This window comes from Olea europaea, chromosome 9, assembly GCF_002742605.1.
Source record: "Olea europaea var. sylvestris chromosome 9, O_europaea_v1, whole genome shotgun sequence".
NCBI classification, from domain to species: Eukaryota; Viridiplantae; Streptophyta; class Magnoliopsida; order Lamiales; family Oleaceae; genus Olea; species Olea europaea.
In genome coordinates this window covers 9,037,102-9,037,324 of record NC_036245.1, presented here as the reverse complement: position 1 = coordinate 9,037,324, position 223 = coordinate 9,037,102, and positions in this window count along the sequence as shown.

The window sequence follows — 223 nt, the reverse complement described above, 5'->3', positions numbered from 1 at the left end:
TATTAGAATAAGAATGTCGAACCCATAGGGATTGATATTTGAATCCTATCGAGTACTATAATTATTTTAACTTTCACTTTATTTAAACAATCAATTTTTAAAATAATATTTTTTTTGTTAAATTAAAATGAATGGGATGAACGATGCAAAGTGAACAAAAGCAATTTGTAAAGTTTCTTATTAAATTATGAATGCTTAAGAAGTGATTTCACTGTATTATTGA